This window comes from Propithecus coquereli, unplaced genomic scaffold (assembly GCF_000956105.1).
Source record: "Propithecus coquereli isolate 6110/MARCELLA unplaced genomic scaffold, Pcoq_1.0 Scaffold14, whole genome shotgun sequence".
NCBI lineage: Eukaryota > Metazoa > Chordata > Mammalia > Primates > Indriidae > Propithecus > Propithecus coquereli.
Genome location: NW_012138302.1, coordinates 11,985,022 through 12,004,432, shown reverse-complemented (window position 1 = coordinate 12,004,432; position 19,411 = coordinate 11,985,022). Strand labels below are relative to the sequence as shown.

The 19,411-nt window shown below is 44.9% G+C and overlaps 1 long non-coding RNA gene across 1 annotated transcript; it reads right to left on the bottom strand.

Annotated features, from left to right (window-relative positions):
• Nucleotides 1-4,615: 4,615 nt before the first annotated feature.
• LOC105806313 lies at nucleotides 4,616-6,881 on the bottom strand. The gene is made up of 3 exons (XR_001137258.1): nucleotides 6,605-6,881; nucleotides 6,010-6,077; nucleotides 4,616-5,380 (listed from the first exon to the last, which is right to left on the bottom strand). It is a non-coding gene; the product is annotated as an uncharacterized LOC105806313 (long non-coding RNA).
• Between the last annotated feature and the right edge of the window lie 12,530 nt (nucleotides 6,882-19,411).

Genomic DNA, 19,411 nt, shown 5'->3' with positions numbered 1-19,411 from the left:
GGCCCTGGCAGGACACTCCTCTGTCTGGGCCTCCTTCTATCCTGCTGGCCATGTGAACTTAGGCAAGTTTCTGCACCTCTCTGAGCCTCAGATTCCTCTGCTGTAAAGTAGGATGATGTTACCGACCTCAGAGGATGGTGGTGAGGATTAAACAAGTTAATGGTGTACGTACAGCACTTAACACATGCCCAGCACTAAGTCAGCACTCGATGCGTAATACCTGCTAGTAGATATATAACACTCGATATATAATATTTATTACTATTTCCACCATCTGTTTATTTTGAAAAGTTTCAAGTAGAAAAATTTCAATAGAAAAGTTGAAAGAATAATCCTAAACTTGAATTTTCCTAAACCTGGATTTACCAACCATTAGTATTTTGCCACCTTTGCATGCATTTCCCTTCTCTCTCTCCCTCCCCCTCTGTCACACACATACACACAAACAATATCTCTCTATCAATCAATCTATATCTGTATCTATGTATATTTATTTATATATTTTTGTGAACCATTTAAGAATAATTTGCCAACATCAAAGCACTGCCTTCCTAAATAACATACATTTCCTATTTCTTACAAATGATTATGTCTTCTATGTCATATCAGTATCAGATCCAAGAAATTTAGTTTTATAAAATATCTAATGTCCATATTCAAAGTTCCCCAATTATGCCCAGAATCCAAGCAAGTGTCATGCGCTGCTTTTGGTGGTCAGGTCTCTAGTTTTATCTCACACAGAACACTTCTCCTGCTTTTTTATTTCCTTTCTTTCATGATATCGAAGAGTCCAAGATAGTTGTCTTATTACGTGTATTTGGGCTGTAATGAATGAGTAAATGTATTGACTTTTGTTGGAAACCGTGATTGTCGCTGTAAAAGACAGGAGATACAAATACAAATGAGGAAAGTGAGCGAGGACACCATGGCATTAGGTTTGAATCGGAGGTATCGGCCTCAGTGGTAATCAGGATTCTTCAGTTCAACAGAACCGTTAGGATGCGTGTATGTACAGAAAGAGAGATTCACTCAAGGAATTGGCTCACAGGATTATGAACACTGCCAAGTTCAAAATCTGCAAGGTGGCTGGAGGTCCGGAGAAGAGCCGTCATTGCTGAGGTTCAAGTCCCGGGCAGTTTCTAGAGAGCTCCCTCTTGCTTAGGGGAGGTCAGTCTTTTGTTCTATTCAGGTTTTCAACTGATTTGATGTGACCCATTCACATCAGGGAGGGTACTCTGCTGTGCCCAAAGTGATTTAAATGTTAATCTCATCCAAAACATCCTCACAGAAATATCCGGAAGAGTGTTTGACCAAATATTTGGGCATTTTTGACACGTAAAATTAATCACTGAGACTCTAATAGAGAGAGAGAGAGAGAGAGAGAGAGAGAGATATACATTGATTTATTTTTCTACACTGAAAGGGCCCAGAAGCAATGATATCCCAGTAGCAGAGTGCACATATAGTACTCAAATCTTCATTTCTAAACACCATTCTCCACTAAAAAAAACCAGTGCTCCTTGGAGACACAGCTGATTCTGGTTCTGGGACAAAGAAAGCCTTGGAATACCTTATGTCAGAAAACAAGCAGGGACTCAAAGATTGAAGGAGATGTATCAAAAAGACATAGGAATTGATTCGAAGGAATTCCCACTGGTCAAATCAATTGGGAAATCAAAAAGAACAATGATGATAATGATTTATAGCACATTTAACAATAATTTTTTTTAAAAAGGAACCCATAAGATCATAATGATACTCACGAAATATAAGCAATTTTATTTCCTCCATAGCACTAGGATCTTTTTTGTTATCTTGGTCTTTCCTCCATATTTTCTATTCAAGATCCTTCATTTGAGTTGGAAAATCCAACTGTATAGGGTGGGCAAAGGACAAATTTTAATTGTAAGTTATATAAAAGGATTCAGGGGCTTTAGTCGATAGTTCAGTAGACATGTGTGATGTGACTGCTCCCAAAATTGATGAGACATCAGACTGCACTCTTAGGAGTAAGGACTCCAGAGAAAAGGAGGTGCTCTTTCTCCCTGTCTCCGGGTTTGGTAGACTTCACTGGAATGCTGAAACCGATTTTTGGACACAGATAAACTGGTTGCTTGCCCATAGAAAACTGTCCAGCCTTAGGCTGGGGGGAGCAGGGGAGTGGGGGTAGAAAGTTACAAGGCAAGTTATTGAAGAATGGCTGAAACAGATTGAAATGATACTGGGGATGGTGATTGTAACTTTATTTGTGGAGTAAACACCAAGATTTAGACACAGTATCGATTCCCACTAGTCCCTTTATATACATTATGTTACTTGTTCCTCTCAATGACACTCTAAGAGAGGCAACAGGGACCCGAGCTCAGAGAATTAGGTGGGGTCCCTAAGGTCACACAGATACTAAATAGCTGAGCTGGGATCTGTCCCACATCTGTCCACATCTGTCCACATTCAATATCTGTGCTTCTGCCTTTGACCTAAATATAGAGTTAGGTAATGGGGGGTGTAGATTCCAGCTCTGCCCCTGTAGGATGTTGGATAAATTACTCTCCTTCTCTGAACCTCAGTTTCTTCAACCTTGTCTCAGAACCTCAACACCTTCACCCTCCTGGTTCCCTTCCCCCTTTCTCTGCCCCCTGCCCGACCCCCACCATGGCTGCAGGCCCTTTCTAATGAAAATCTATTAGCCTCTTCTTCACCTGCCCTGCAGCCCCAATCAGCACAACAAAAGGCAGGTGCCAAGAGAGGGAAAGCCTGAAACCGCAGAGTTTAACATTTTTTCTTTCATGGCTGCCCCCAGGGTCTTAAAGAGGATCAAATTAGATAGTTTGGGGAAGAAGCTCTGGGTTAGTTAGGTGTTTGTTTGGTTTATCAAATACCTCATACATGCAGAAAAGGTCAAAGAAAAATATAACAAACATACTTTACCCACCCCCTGGATCTGAAAATATTAATATTTTGCCATATTCGCTTCAGATTATTTTTTAATTAAAACATTCAGTTGAAGGTTCCATAAAAGTCCTCTTTACAAACTTTCCCTATCTCCTCCCCAGAAGTAATTATTACCGTCTAGCAGCATGTATTACTCCTGACCAGATCTTTCTGGTAGAGAAATAGAGTTAATTTTAAACATGTGGCATTGTTTCGCATGTTTTTTAAGCGTACATAAATGATATCCTGTCTGCCTTTCTGCAGCTTGCGCCTTTTTATGCAACGATATGTTCCAGCGAGTTAGCCACGTTGTTAAGTGTAGCTCTAATTTATTCCGTCAGCTGCTATTTCATGTTCCATCTACAAATGACCGATTTATTTATCCGTTCCCCTATTAATGTACGGTTAAATTGTTTCCAATATTTCACTGTTATATAAAATGCCGACACTGAACGTCACTGCACGTCTCCTTCTGCACATGCGTGAGCGTTTCTGTAAGGTTTTTACCTCATTGAGGAAGCCCTGGTCCTCAGGCTACGTTCATATCAACCCCTAGTAAGTATTGCCAGTTGCTCCCCAACTGACTTTACCAATTTACAGTCCCACCGGCATGGTAGGCATGGTATGGTAGTTCCCATTTCTTCTTATTTTCATCGACACTTGGGTTTTTCTCCCTGTTATTTTTGCCTCTCCGACAGATAGGCAGTGGTATCTTAGTGGACTCGTTTGAATTTCCCCAACAGCTAGTAATGCCAAGCATCTTTTCATGTGATTATTGGTGATTTGAATTGCCTGTTTATAATCTGTCGATTTTTCCATTGGGTTGTTTGTCTTTTTCTTATTGACTTGTATGAATTATTTATATATCCTGGATAATAATCTTTTAAAACTGGAACGTGTTGTAAATATTGGGACAAGCTTTGTAAACTTCAAAGCAGCACAAAAAACTTTGGTTTTTATTAGTGTTCATTTTACTCTTACACATGTCTTATCGCCTAAACCAGAGCCCCCAGAGGACAGAGAATGTGGCTTCCTTATGTTTATTTATCCAGAGTGAGTGTTAATAGGAAGCAGCCTGGAATTATGGGGGAAAATTATGCTTTAAAAATAGAAATGGAGTTAATATTGCCGCTGCCACTGAATAGCTACATAAGCCTGTTCAAACCACTTAATCTAAGTCTGTTTCCTTTGTTCTAAAATGAGAACATCTTACAAGGTTGTTGTGAAGAATAACATAAGATGATGCGTGTAAAAGTGCTTGGTTTGGGGCATGGCATATACTAGATATTCAATAGATATGAGCTGAACAGAGATATTGATAAACATTTGTTGGTGGTTAACTTAATTCTTCAATGATTGCATAATGATAGCTTCAATTTATTGGCTGTTTCTTATGTGCAAGATGCTATTCTACATAAACAGCTATCCTTTATTGAATTTTTATCCCTTTTTTACAGATAAAGAATCTGAGACCAAGAAAGATTAAGTAACGTGGACAGTTATACAACTTGTAAATGGTGGCATTAAGCTGCAAAGACTGATCTCGTTGTCACAAAATTTATTCATTCCTCCAACAATATTTATTGAATGTCCACTATATGCCAGGTGCTCCGCTAGGCGCTGGGCTACCTTGGTCAACAAGATGAACAGAGTTCCTACCCTCAAGGGGCTTATATTGTACTAAAGGGCCAAAGCAGCAAGCAAATAGGCAAATAAATTGTGATATGTCATGAAATAAATGCACAGCTAAGATAGAACATAGCAAAGAGCTTGGAGGCTCTCTTTTAGGAAAGTGATCAAGGAAGTCTTCGCCAAGGAATGACAATTGATGGCAAAATGAAATAGATGAGAAATAACAGCGGCCCATTTCAAGCGGAGGCAACAATAGGCAAGTCCAGTTCCAATCTACACTATGAACTAATGAAACTATTTTGTTATTCCTTATCTCCCACTTGTGGCTCCTGCTTACTCCTAACCTGTGGCAAGGAAGAAAATACTGTGAGCTCCAAGCAGCTGGGAAAGCCATCCTTCTACCTGAGCCCAGATCACCCCCAGCTGGGCAGTGGCCATCTGGACATCCTCCAGATATAGCCACTCTCCTCCTACGAACTTCCCTTCCACACCACTGTTCCATCTCCCAGGCCCCACGCCTGTGAACTTGGCCAGATCGGTTTGGCTTTGTTTCTCAGGTAAAAACTTTTCACCCCAGCATTCCCCACACCATCGACAGGGTGCACATTTGCAGATTGGTCTGTGTGTGCATAAGCCGAGAACCCCAGAGGATTGATTCAAGTCTGGAAGGGTGCCAGGTTTTCATTAAACCCCTTATAAACCAGCACTGCAGTTCTACAGGGCCACATCTGCCGAGGAAGCCATCTGTGATTCATATCGTCGTGCTCCAACAAAACGCCAGCAGTGTGAAAAACTCTCCCCTCTGCTCCGCAGTGAACTGGAAAAGTAACATTAGTAATCACTTTTGCAGGCTCCATAATGACATAATGGGCATTGGCTTAAGTCTTAAACCAAGGCTGATAGTCCCTGCCAACAATCTGGGTGGATCCAAGCTGTCCTAAAAAATATAGGTCATCATACGTGCCCACTTCTCGACCTAACAGAATATATAATAGATAATGAATTTGCACTTTGAGATACAGGGAGAAAAAGTAACTAATGTTTAATGAGTGTCTGCCAAGCATCAAGTACTTTACAACCATGACAACCTTAAAAAGCAGGCATTATTGTACTCATTTTACAGATGGAGGGCCTGAGGTTAGAGACATTGGGTGGCTTGCCCAAAGCCACACAGATCCGCGGCATGGCTGAAAGTCAAATTCGTATCTCACCAACTCTGAAGCCCGTGAGCTTTCCACTACCCTGGAAGGAGAAGCCCGAGGATGGCATGCAAACTAAGTGTTTGGTAGCTTGTTTGGATTTGTCCACAACTACAATCCAAGAGTGCATTAAAAATTAAATAAGGTGGGACAGATAGGACATCTTCCACCTGTAGCAGTCTGGATCTACATAAAACCACTGTATAATGGGAACTGCACATGGGTTGCTTAAATTCATAATACTCACTTTTAGATAAACTGAAAAGAGCTCTCTTCCCTGCTTCATTCCTCCTCCTCCCCCAAGTCCAATCCATTCTGCCAAAAAAGAAAAAAAAAAAGATACCACCTGCTCCTGATGCCTGAGTTCACATCCAAAAATAGAACCATCCAGCCAGTGTCCAATTCACTAAGAGCACCTTCCAAAAGCATGCTCTCCTACGTGTCTGTTGAGGACCTTTGGTGGTCCCAAGCAGTCTTAAGCTGAAAGTCCTTTTTCTTCTAAAACTGCCAGATCTCTCTGGGGGGCTGTACAGGACCAAAGGATGGGCTCTTTAAAGAAAGAGGATGCAACAGCTGCCATCAGGAGACACATAGACTAAGAAGCTCAGAGTAGAAGAAAAAAGACCTGGCTTCAGGACCAAGCAGGCTAAGGTTTGAATCTTGGCTTTGATGCCAAATCACTGTGTGATCTCAGACAAATGTTCACCTCTCTGAGCATTCTTATGTGGAAAATGCATCTAAGGATACCTCCCCTACAGGGTTACTGGAAGGAACTGAGAAGAAAGTACATCAAGACACAGGCACGTGGTAGATTGTGCTAAAAGTTAATTTGCTTTCCTTACCTTTCACATTTATCTCATCTTTGGCTAAAGCTTCAAAGATTCCAAACACAGTCAAAAGAGTTGATAGTTTTCTTTTGGAAGGATAGTTTTTGATATTTCAGACGTTGTTGGAGTGTCCAAAAGTTGAACTCTCAGCAGCTTTTCCTTTTCCCTCATATAAACACCTAGAAATAATTTCCTGATCCACGTCCCATTGAAGCCAAAGAGCACCTGGACAGAGGGAATCGAATCACGTTTAAATCACTTAGTGGAACTTACCCCCCTTTCGTAGATTGCCAGGTTAGTTAAAGGTTTAGCTTTTTCAAAAAAATAAAGGGGAGAGGTGAGGGAAATACAGTGCTGACAGTGAAGGAACCTGCTGCTGTCGGAGAGTTTTGGGCTTGGCTAAGATTCACGCAATGTAATCGTCATGTCCGCGCATATCCATGAGTCATCTTCACAGACAGAGCCCGGTTGGGTGTCCAGCTCTGTCACTGGAGCAAAGTGTTCCGCGTCTCTGAACTTCAGTTTCCTGCAGTGGAGACCAGAGATGATAAAAACGACCTTGCAGGGTGATTAGGGGATCACTAATTAAATCCATACAGCTACTAGGCACGGTGCCTGGTAGAGAGCAGGTGCTTAATAAATGGCTGTGTTATTACTTACAAGACACTCCTTTGATATCCACAACAACCCTGTAAGGTAAGAATCACTTATCCCATTTCTTTTAGATGAGGACATGGAGATTCAGAAAAACAAAACATCACCTTCAAGCCCCCACAGTCTTGGCTCGCACTGAGAGTCTCTGCACGCAGATTTATTTGACTGCAAAGCCTGTTTTCCTTCCAGCTCTCACATCACTGCCACGTAAGTTCCTGCAGATGCAGAGGGGCAAAGGAGATTTTAAGTGCATTTCGTCTCCATCTGAGTTGCTTCCTCTCCTCTGGCTCATTTGTCCCTGTCTCTGTAGCCCTAGCTGGGGCCTCCCCTATGCTGCCAGCCTCCCCCTACCTGACCCTTGCTGCCAACTAAGGCTCCCCTCCCAGCCAAAAACGCATTTGGGAAACCACATCCTCTCCCCTCCCCTCCCTACCATGTGCCTTTGAAGTGAGCCTGTCATTTGACCGGTACCTACTCAGGCTACACATCCCAGACTCCTTCCCTACCTGGACCCCGGGTTCCTCCCACATTCAGTGCAGACATTAGATAAGCCTGCCTTATTTTTCTCTGTGCTCAATTTCAATCCATCTTGAATTTCCTAAGCACCTACTCTGTGCCAGACAATAGGCTTGGCTCTGGAAAGAGAGAAATGAGTAAAACATAGGCTCTGCTTTCAAAGAACCCGTGGAATAAGATGGAATCCAATTTGGTTCAGTTTAAGCAATTGCTGAGCACCTATCATATGCCAGATCCTGTGCTGGGCACTAGGGAATACTCAGATAACTGGGACGGCAGTCCCCAGGAAGAGCTTGCAGTCGAATGGAACAGTATCCTAATCGGTATGCTAATACCTGCCAGATATCCATAGCCTACTCTGGGTTCCACACTGTGCTTTACAGATGTCCTCTCTATTCCTCAATATAAAATAACTTTTGAGATAAATGTTTGAAAGGTCAGAAAAATTCCTCTGTCCAAACCCAATCACGATGATGAGGATTCTAGACTTCGGGTCTGCTTTTTGTCTCAAAAGTTGCTGGTTTCTTGGCAGGGTGGTAGCAGATCCATTTTTCTATTATTACCTCACATTTGAATGGTGTGCAAGGATTTTCCAAAGCATATTCCCTCCATTATCTCATCTGAGCATCAGCATCCCCGTCCTGAGTAGTGTGGGGCTTTCTGGGAGGCCCAGAGAGGGTCACCAGTTAGGGGAAAGGAAGGTGACCAGCACCAGACCCTGCGAAGCCATGTCCACCCTGAAAAGGAGGTAACACATTTTCCTCTCCCCGTTTTATATTATAGGACACTGAGACTCAGAACAGCTCTTCCAAGTTCGTAGAACTATTCAAAAGAAATCCTGGGTTTAGACTTGAGTCCTGCAGCAGCCAGGGCCTCTGGTAGCCAGGTCTGCCCTCCAGACAAACCAGCACCCTCACCACCAAGCTGGGACTTTGAGCACGGCCTCGTGGGAGCTCAGTACAGAAGTGTCCCTTTGCCCATGTGAATTTGGGATACTCACCAAACCTCTCTGCGCCTCAGTTTCTCATTTGTCAAGAGGTGATGCTAACCTCTGCTGTCTGCATCGTGGTTTCCATGAGGGGCTGTTGAGATGCGACATGGAAGGGAGGAAGTCTTTGGAGAAGTCACAAGTGTGCGAGATCATAGTTAGTGATGAGTCTGCTGACATGTTACTATGGAATCAGAGGTCCAACAGACAAAAACCGGCAGGCCATCATCCCCTCCAGGAATCCTGCCCTGGCACCAAGAACTGCTCCTCCAGGGGGTCCCAGCAAGGCCTGTCCCAGAGCCAGACTCCCTGCCCTGGTGACTTATCTGCCTTTGCCTCTTGAGCTGGGCTCAACTTGCTCAACTTGCCGGGGGTGGGGCTTTCACAGGAGCAGACGGGTCTGGTCCCAGGGTGTTGGCGTCCATGCCAAGATCCCACTTTGTTTTAATGAATGACACCAGACTCTCAGGCCATAAACTCTTCAGATTGCTGTGTCTGGCAGTAATTACATGCCTCCCATTAATAAATCCTGTTTCTGAATGGTTTACTGCACCCCTTTCTTCAAACACTTCAGGCTGAAACCTGTCAGATGGAGCCAGAGGCAGACTCGGAAGAGGAGGCAAGTGAAGCGGGTGGCTCTCTGGGCACAGAAGGGCAACAGCTGCGGGGAGGGAGTGAGCAGCAGGCCGTCCTCCGGGCCCCAAGGAGGAGGGGGTTGTGACTCCCACCGCCCACCCAATTGGCCTGACTCCTATAGATTCTGACCCCCAAAGTTACCCTGAAGCCATCTCTACCACCACTGACTTGGTTCAAACTCCATCGGTCTCACCTGGAATGTAGTGACAGCCTGTCAGCCTGTCCTTCCACGTGCTGCCAGAGAGCTCTTCCAACGCGACAGTAGACCATGTCACGCTCCTGGGTAACAACCCCACAGTGGTCCCCAGCATCCAGGACAAGCTCCTCCACAGTCAAGGCTTTCAGGATTTGAATCCTGCTGCTGCCCTAGCTCCTTTCCCAGAAATTCCGCATCCTGCTCTGCTCCGCCACGGTGGTCCTCACGGTGCCGGGCTTGGACCAGCAGCATTGGCAGCTCCCTGAGGATCGTGTTAAAATATAGATTCTGATTGAGTTGGTCCACGGTAGAGCTCAAGATTCTGCTGTTCCAGCAAGTTCCGCGGCGATGTCAGTTCTGTAGGTCCACACAGCAAACCCTGAGCAGCAAAGCTCTGGACAGCAGTGAATTCAAACCCGTTGCCATTTCCCAAGCACACCTGCTGCAGGCCTTTGTGACTGCTGTTCCCTCCACCTTCCTTAGTTTTCTTTTCCTCCCTTCTATCCTCCCTAATGCATCAAATAATTCTACTCATCTACTGGAAGTCAGCATAAAGAGCCCCTGCACTCAGAATATGTCCCCCAGGCGGATGAAAGCCCTCCTTTCCCTCTGGTGCCACATGACTGCACACCCCCCCCCCGATTACATCACACTGTCTGTCTGTCTGTCTGTGCCTCCTCATCTACAAGGAAGAGGATCATCACTACCTCTTACATCTCTGTAACCACAGGACCAACACGGTGCCCAGCACATAGCAGGAGAACAATGGACAGTGAGTGAATGAATGAATGAGTCAGTGAACGAATGAATCCTTAACAACCGGTTCTGTGTGTGGGTAGAGTAGTAAGCAAAGTATGTGGGAGTGGAGCTGTGCCTTCACCAGCATCCTGATTTCTCCTGAGAGACCTTAATTTGACTGCTAGGTTGCTTTGAAAGCGGGCAACGGCAAACTCTGTTTTGTAAACCAAACCGACTGCCTAATCCTAGAAGACACAAAACAGAGAGATGGCTCCCTGAACCAGGAACCCCAGGGAAAACCTCCAAGAAGGAATGTCCAAACAGCAGGTACACACACAGGGGTTTCTCAGATAGGGAGACTTCACACAGAGACATTTCACAAAGCAATTTCCTTTATTTATTAAGGTACGTACTCCCTCCACAAACATTCATCAAGTGCTGAGTGACAAGCGCTGTTAAGAAGAGGGGACAGAAGATAAAATGGATCTCTTCTTTGCTTCCAACGGGTCAGTCTAGTGGGGGAAGCAGATATGGAAACATCAGGACAGTGCAGAGCGGCAAAAGCCACCATACAGGTGTGCACGGACCTCAAGCGGATGCTTTTAGTTTTGACAGGAGGGATAGGGACAAGCACCAAAGAGAAGATGATATTTGAACTGAGTCTTGAAAGATGAGTTAGTGTTCCAGGAGGAAAATGGGGAGGAAGGATGTTTCAGGCAAGGGGGCAACGCGAGAAGGGAGTGTGTTTGGAAGATCGCTGCACACTGGGGGAGCTGGGTGCCCGTGCCCTGGGGGTGGTGTTGGGAGGTTGAGCAGAACCAGAGCAGCCATTTTTTTTTTTTTTTTTTTTTTATTTCAGCAAATTATGGGTGTACATATGTTTAGGTTACGTGTGTTGCCCTTGGTTCCCCCCCCACCGAAGTCCGTGTTTCGAATATGTCCATCCTTCGGGTAGTGCGCATTGCCCTCCTTGTGTATACAAATACCCCTCCCCTCCTCCCTCTTCCCCCCTCCTCCCACCGCCCTCCCCCTTCCCTAGCATCCACTAGATGTTGTTCTGATATGCGCATTTATGTGTTGATTAGTTAATACCAATTTGATGGTGAGTACAAATGGGTCCCGTTCTGCTGCTCTTGTGGTGCTCCACTTTGGATAATGGGCTTAGTTTAATCCAGGAAAGTGTAAGAGGTGCTAGATCACTGTCATTTCTTATGATTAATATTCCATTGTGAACATATACCAAATTTTGATAATCCACTCATGGATTGATGGGCATTTGGGTTGTTTCCACATTCTTGCAATAGTGAATTGTGCTTAGCAAACACTCACGGAGTGTCCGCTGTGTGCTTGGTACCGAGCGGGCCCTGGAGATACAGACAACAGTAAATAACACAGAAACGGTTTCTGCTCTCCTGGAGTGTAAGTTTGCAGTCTGGTAGGGGTGACGGGAAAACACAAACAAACAAAAAAACACAGAAATAAAACATTTGCACATTGTAAGGTACCAGGAGCTGAGAGCTTTCACTTTAGATAAAGAGGCCAGGGAAGGCTCTCAGAGGCGAATTTGATCAGAGGAAGAGGAAAGGAAGAGGCGAGAGAAGGGGCCTCTGAGCAGAGAGAAAAGATCGGGCAAACCCTGAGGAGGGCCGGAGTGTGGCACTCAGGAAACCAAAAGTGGATGGAATTAGTGAGTGAAAGGACAACGACACCTTTGACAAAAAGTGCTTGGAAAGGTAGACAGGCCGCGCCAACTGGGCCCGGCAGCCTGCGGGGGGTGTCTGCGTGATGCCTGGTGTGGCAGGAGCCTCGGGAGGCCCAGCCCCAGGGGGTGGTGGACCGCACTTGTTTGAAGTGGATTTTTTCCCTTTTTAAAAATTTATTCCCAGAAGGGTAACTCTAGCTCCTTTGTAGAAAGTGGATTGGAAGGAGACTGTAGGCAGACCCTCACTTAGGAACGAGACTATGTAATTGTTCTGTCGCAGGAAAAAGCCCCCGCTGAAGCTGCTGTGGGGGCAGTGGGGATGGAGAGAGCAGCCTCAGGGGACTCTCTCCCTCGGGAAAATCCTGCAGGCAGAGCTCCCAAATGGGACGTCCTGCACTCACAGCGCGTGCATAGCAAGTTCTCTTGAAGGAGGCAGCCAACAAAAAGAGCAACCTGTGTGCCGTCTGCCTGAATTCTGGGCTAGGGCGCCCACAGATCCAGCCCTCATCTGGCTCAAAGCATGAGGAAGCTCTGCAGTGACCATTTCCCCACCAACATACATAGGCACTGCTGCTGGCAGGCCCTGCAACAGGCAAAGGCCGCTACCAGACTTTCCACCTTGCTGCTGTTGGGCTGCCGTAGGGAATGACCTGGGCCAAGTTTCCAGGAAACTGCCTGGCCAACTCTTCCTGCTGAACGCCTGAGAAATTGGGATCTGAGGAAGACAGGGGAAGGGAGTGGCTCCACAAAGAAGATGGTAGGTTTAACAAGCAAGCACACATCTGCTTGCTTCTATTGCTTGAATCCTCTAGAACATCTGTGCTATGAAACGCACTCACAGCATTTAGCAGCATTTTAGGAAGGGAATTTTTTTTTCTTTTTTACTGGAGACTTTTAGACCTTTTGACAAATCTTAATCTTAAATCTAAAATATCCCCAAGGATAATTTTATCCAACCCCATTTTTGACAGATGGGCAAACTAAGATCCAGAGAAGAAAGTGTAACCTGTCTAAAGTTACAAAGCTATTTTTTGCCACGGCTGTAGCGATAATGCTGGTCTCCTAATTCTTGAAGTCTAGGCTCTTTCTGTTTAACTTCACTGCTTCAAATCAGTGAGTAACTTATTGAGCATTTACTATATTCTGGGCTCTAAATCACCACACCATTATAGAAATGAATGTTTAAAAGATTAAAACATGCATACATGCAGCATTATAAAGTGGAGGGCTTGGCTCCTTCAGAATCATGCATGGGTCGTGGCCTCCACGACATTCTGAACTCCTGAGAGCAGGGGAACTGGGTCCTATTCATCTCTACATATCCAGTCAAGGAACTGGGCAGAGAGTTGCTATAAATGAATGAACGAATGCATCTATGGTTGGTTGAGGATCGTTCACAATTACAAAATGAGGCCAGCTGAGATCTGGTGCAGAGTTGCAAGCAGTTCTGCTTTCATGGTAGGACCTGAATGGAGACTCTGCCGGTGGTGGGTGGGTGGCGATGATTGCTTTCCCCTTGCTGGTCGATTGCCTTTTCAGGTGGTCTTTATTAAGCCATCAATCTTTTAACCCTGACAGTCACTGTGACCCACTGCAGCTCAGGAAAGGAATCTTTCTTAATTACCAGGCCTTTCTTGCTCCCTGGAGATCCCTGAGTACTGCACCAGGTGGAGCTGATGGATGTGTAGTCTGGTTCTACCAGCAAGTGAAGTGTCTTATTTGCTCAATCCCGAGGGCCGAGTGTGCTACCCCAGCATGTGGAGAGGTGAGACTCTGCAAGCCACCCGTGTATTTTTATGTCTCCAGGAAAAGACCTTCTTTGCTCCAGCATTTGGAGTGTTGCTAAGGGGTTAGTAAGACAGACTTCAGAGTCAGACCCACAGAGCCTGGAGTCCCATCTCTGCCACCCACAGTGAAGCAAATTGCTTGACACCCCATGCTTTGATTTCCTTGCCTGTCATAGGTTCCCTTCACCTGAGCCACTTTGAAATGCTGGCACCTTAGTCCTCAGGCTGCTTCTCTGTTTTGTCTGTACTCATCTCCTTGGTGATCTTCCCCATGGCTTTAAGTACTATTTATATGCCAAAAACTCCTGAATGTTTATCTAGGCCAGACCTCTCCCCAAAACCCTAGGCTCAAATATCTAAGTGCATACCTAACATCTCCACTGGACCATCTAATATACGTCTCAAATTTAACGTGTCCCAACCAAACTCTCGATTCCTGCTCCACCCTGTGTTCCCATCATACTGTGCTTTCACCCCCACTTCCTGGGGGCACTACCTCCCCGAGTCCGACCTCTTTATACCACCCGCCCCCTTGCCACCGAGATCCAAGTTCCCCTTATCCCTGGCTTAGACTGTGCAACAGTCACCTCGCTGGTCTCCCCGCTTCCACACTCACCCTCTTGTAGACTTTTCTCACTTAGCAGCCATAGCGATACTTGACAACGTCAAATCACCTGTCACTTCCCTACTCAAAATCTTTCAGTGATTTCCTGTTTCAGTGAAAGCTCAAGTTCTCACAGTGCCCTGCAGACCTACTACCTATTTCCTCCCACAGCCAGTACTTCTTCCCTCGCCTCTCCTCCCACCACGCTCCCTCTCACTCACGCCGTCCCGACCACGCCACCCGCTCTGCTGTGCCTCCAACAAGCACGTTCCCACCTCTGAGCCCTTGCGGCGTTGGGCCCTCTGCCAGGAGGGTGCGTCCCCTGCGTATGGAGTAGCTCGCTCTCTCCCTCGTCCCAGGTCTCTGCTCAGGTGTCGCACGGGTAGAGAGGCCTTCCCGGATCCCTCATGTAGGAGCAAGCTCCTTCTGTCCTGCACCATGACCCTCCATGTAAAAACAAGTATCTGGCTTTGTTCTCCCTCATAATCTTAACGCCCTCTGCAATAGCCATTCAATTGTGTGTTGCCTGTCCCCTTCAACCCAAACGCAAGCTCCTCGAGAGAAGGGGCTTCGCTCGGTCCATCAACATCTGTGTCTTCAGCATCTAGAATAGTGCCTGCCACATAGGCAGTGCTTTATAAATATTTGTTGAATGAAATAAATGAATTCATAAAACAGAGGATAATACCTTACCTAGTAGAAAGGTGGAAGAATTGAATGGGATGGCCCATATAAATCACCTTGCATACTGTCTGTGGGCTGTCCTCCTAGGGGAGCTTCCACCACGACTGCAAATCATGCTAAGTGATCGGGTGAAAACCCCATGCAGCCCCTCATGTAATAATAGCCAACATCTATGGAGTACTTTCGCTCTACCAGTTCCTGTACTAAAATTTTACCTTCTTGATACCATTTAATCCTATGGCAAACCTACAAAGTTGTATTATTATTTCTAATTTTACAGATGCAGTAAAAGGCTTGGAAAAATTAGAGAATTTAGATAGATGAAATGTCCATGAAAGAGCTTATCCCATAGTAGGGACATAAGTGTTCCACCCAAAATTCCGCCTGTCATCTGACAGGGGATTTAGGGGCTGGTGGCCTGGTGGGCCTCATTAGAACCCAACTACCCCTAGAGACCAAATTTTAAAAGCTATGAAGAAATGAAGGAATGATAAGAACAGAATGGGGATCCTCTTTCATAAATTGGGCCTATGAAGAAATCTGCCCATGAAACTTTAATTTTTTAATAATAGAAGTATCAAGGTCAACCCAACATGGACTTTTCCATCACTTCGTTGGAGAAAATCTGCTAGATTACATAGGCTTTCTTCAAAGAAGTGATTGTGTCTGTGTTATGAGCATACACGTGAGATTTATGTTTGTACTTCCAGATCCAGCCATGTTGCCCTATATGAGTTAAAAGCACGTGGCAGCAAATAGAATCAGGTAAAAAGACACAGAAATAACTGCAGCCAACTGTGTGGCTTGGTTCAGAGGCCTAGGACCTCTAAGATGTGATACAATGTCTCAAGCCTTCTAAGCAATTCTGAGTAAGGAAGTGCAAACACACTGCAAGATCAAAGGCATTTAAAGCATGAGAGAGTGAAAGAGGGAGGAAGAGCAAGACATACATTGTTGAGATAAAAAAAAAAAACCTCATAATAGAAACTATTATGGGGTATGTATATTATAATGTTTTGTTCACAAAGAAAGAGAGAATATATTTAAAAAGTTAAAGGATTTACCTTTGAATGGTAGAAATATGGCTGATTTTTATCTCTTTCATCTTTATCTTTATTTTTTCTGCAATGAACATATTTTATTTGTGTAATAAAAAGAAAAAAGAACATAGTAACCAGAAGACAGCAAGACTCACCACTTTCCAGACAGCATTGAAACAGGTTCCAAGTCGTCCCCCAAGAACTCTAGCCTCCCCTCTGCTGTGAGGCCAAGGGGTGACCCTTCTCCCAGCTTTCTAGGCTCCAAAGCTCCTGGTTCTGCAACTTTACCTCTCTCCTCACCCCATCATGTACTCACTCATCCTAACATGCAAATTTTTGCTTTGAAAAAATTACCCTCTCAAAAAATGAATTACTAAAGTAGAACCACAATTATCAACCCTATGTGAGAGAAAAGGATCAATCCCACTAATAAGTAAAAAGACGCAAATTAAAATGGTCTACCATATTTCCCTAATAGATTTAGCAAAAATAATAATAATGATGATAATACACAATGCTGATAATACACACAACTGCAAGGACGCAGTTAAATGGATAGCCTCCTGTATCGTTCAGGGCATTATAAATAGGTTCAACCCTGTGGGAAAAGTGAATTGACAATGTGAAATGAAGAGCCCTGAAGTTGGCCACTTGGTTTCATTCCATAATTCAACTTCAGGAAACATATCATTAAAACCTAACAAGAGTTGCTGTTAAAGATTTATATCCCAAGATGCTCATAGTAGCAGAAAAATAGTTCTAGTATACCCAATTAATAAAGTAATTCAACCACCATTGAAAGCTATAGTTCTGAAGACAAGGAGCAACGTGCTCATGATATGTATAAATGCACACCATGATTACAATTACTTATATGTAATGGGCAGTATCATGTAAAACATTCTCCAAGGAAACATACCAGCATGCTCACATTGGGTATGAAAGAGCGGTAGAATTGAAAATCGTTGAATTTTCTATTTTCTGTAGTGTGGGCATGCTTCTGTAAGAATTTTAAAAATCCACTTACAAGTAAATTGGGGTGGAGGTGTGTATTCTCTGCACCTTCACCTGTCTGTCTGTGTCTCAGTTTCCTCACCTCCAAATACAGGTAAGAATAGCTTTCACCTCAGGTGTGTTGTGAGTACCGGAGAAGTTAATCCATCTGATACGGTCAATGAGCTAAGACTTCAAAGTGCTTAGAACAGTGCCTGGCACACAGGAAGTGCTCGATCAATGTCCGTTATTGCAGTTTTGTTCTCTGTCCCCACCTTTCCCCCGTCCCTCTTCTACTACATCACACTAGAGAATTTCTCTTCTCACTTAGGCCCTTCAGGCAACCCCCTACCTGGTCTGCCTCCAGACTCCAATTTATTACCTATCCTGACCACTATTTCTAAAACACATGGACAAACAGAAGCAAACACAAAAACTGTTTGCATCTCACAAACCACCGACCTCTTCTGGTGTAGGGACGCGGCTCACGGTCTTCAGTCTATCGTTTTATGCTTGGTCATTGGTGCTGAGCTTCCTTATAGACCTTGTATCCCACACCCACAGATGGCCCTCTCCACGGCTGAAGAACCAGTGCCAGTTGATCCGGAACACCCAAAATAATCTGGGGGTGGGCCGCGTGCTGCTGACATGCAAAGTTACGCTTAACCTCGCAACCACCTCTCATGGTCAGTATCCTGATCATTTTACAGAAGAGGAAACGAGCTAAGTGACTTGCCCGAAAGTACAGAATGGAGATTAGAACCCTGTCCTCCCACACCCACCCCAGGGCCTGTCTCCTTCCGCCTTCCTCCCCACTGGCCTGCCTCACCTTCCAGTTTAGCTACAAACTCACCATTCCGAATATATGCAAAAATATTTCTCAAACTCGAATCCTGAGTAAAGATTATTGTTATTATTGTTAATATCAATTACTATGAATTACTCAAACATTAAATTACTACTAATTTCAAGGCACTGAGGCTTTGAATTACAATTCCTGTTTGAATACATAGTCAAATATTTTTTTTTTAATTTTTTTTTTTTTTGGGACAGAGTCTCACTCTCTTGCCTGGGGCGAGTGCCATGGTGTCCGCCTAGCTCACAGCAACCTCAAACTCCTGGACTCAAGCAATCCTACTGTCTCAGCCTCCTGAGTAGCTGGGACCACAGGCACGCGCCACCATGCCAGGCTAATTTTTTCTACATATATTTTTAGCTGTCCAATTAATTTCTTTCCATTTTTTGGTAGAGACGGGGTCTTGCTCTTGCTCAGGCTGGTCTCAGACTCCTGAGCTCAGAACGATCCGCCCGCCTTGGCCTCCCAGAGTGCTAAGATTACAGGCGTGAGTCACCGCGCCCGGCCTCATAGTCAAATATTTTTGAATGAATCAATGCAGGCAGGAAATCAGGCACTGAGATGCCTGACCAGCTAAAGAGCCAGCCAAGAGGTGACAGGTGTGGTTCCACCTTCAGGGCACTTACAGTCTAGCAGCTAAAACTGCGGAGGTGCCCATCTCAAGGAGAGTGAAACTTTTAGGATATAACAGGGAGGGCGGGGAAGGCAGGAAGGAGGTCAAACCTGCTTGGCTTGAGGAAGAGTTTTATGGGAGTGAAAGTGGGCCCATGTCCTGACTGAACCTGTTATCCTAGATGCACGACTTCCCTTGGGACCGCGGTCTCTTCCTATATATTCCTGTGTAATGTGATATTAATGAGCTGGATGTCCTCCAAGTACCATATCCCCACCCAAACCTAGCAAAGTGTGTGGCACATAGTAGATATTCAGTAAATATTTGTTGAATGAATAAACAAACTCTGATGTTCTAAGATGCACTTTAAGATAAGATCCAGATGTGTGGAGGGGAGAGGAAGAGACCCACCAGCTTCAGGCTCTCAAGAGATGATTCTTGGTAGAGGGCTGAGAGATCACTGTCTTCCCTTTTTCACGAGATCCAGGCCAGGTTTTCTCTGAGACCTTGACCCTCCTAAGGCAGGGAATGTTTAATTATTTCTCTGTGAGTCTGTACCCCAGCTGGATAGAGTTAATAAACCAGCCAGGTCTTTATCTTAACAAGAAGTCTTAGGATCAAATTCTCCCCTCATTAAAGGCCCAGAAATATCCCTGACAGCAGTGGGAGTTCTGCAGGCAGCCTGAATGTGGAATTTAGTCTCTTAGTGAATTCCTCCCTTGAGGGGAGGGATGGACCATTTCTGTGGGTGGAGAAAGGGAAGGAGGGAAGGAAGGAAGGAAGGAAGGAAGGAAGGAAGGAAGGAAGGAAGGAAG